Genomic DNA, 259 nt, shown 5'->3' on the forward strand with positions numbered 1-259 from the left:
ACACCCAGACAGGATTATACTAAATGGACAGAGCCAAAATGAAACCATAACTCAACAACCCATCCAGACATAGGATGTAACTAAGTAGATCAATATAATCAGGACCAATAAGTACAATACTCTCAAAACACCCCAGGACATGCGGACAGGTGACAATCCTAAAGAGCAATATATTGCTCAAAACTCTCCAGGAACAGTGGATATAAGTACGGGCCAAGAGACACTCAACACCCTACATCGTCTATATCTTCTCTCTTTT

The sequence above is a fragment of the Salvelinus sp. IW2-2015 genome, linkage group LG8, assembly GCF_002910315.2.
Source record: "Salvelinus sp. IW2-2015 linkage group LG8, ASM291031v2, whole genome shotgun sequence".
Taxonomy (NCBI): domain Eukaryota; kingdom Metazoa; phylum Chordata; class Actinopteri; order Salmoniformes; family Salmonidae; genus Salvelinus; species Salvelinus sp. IW2-2015.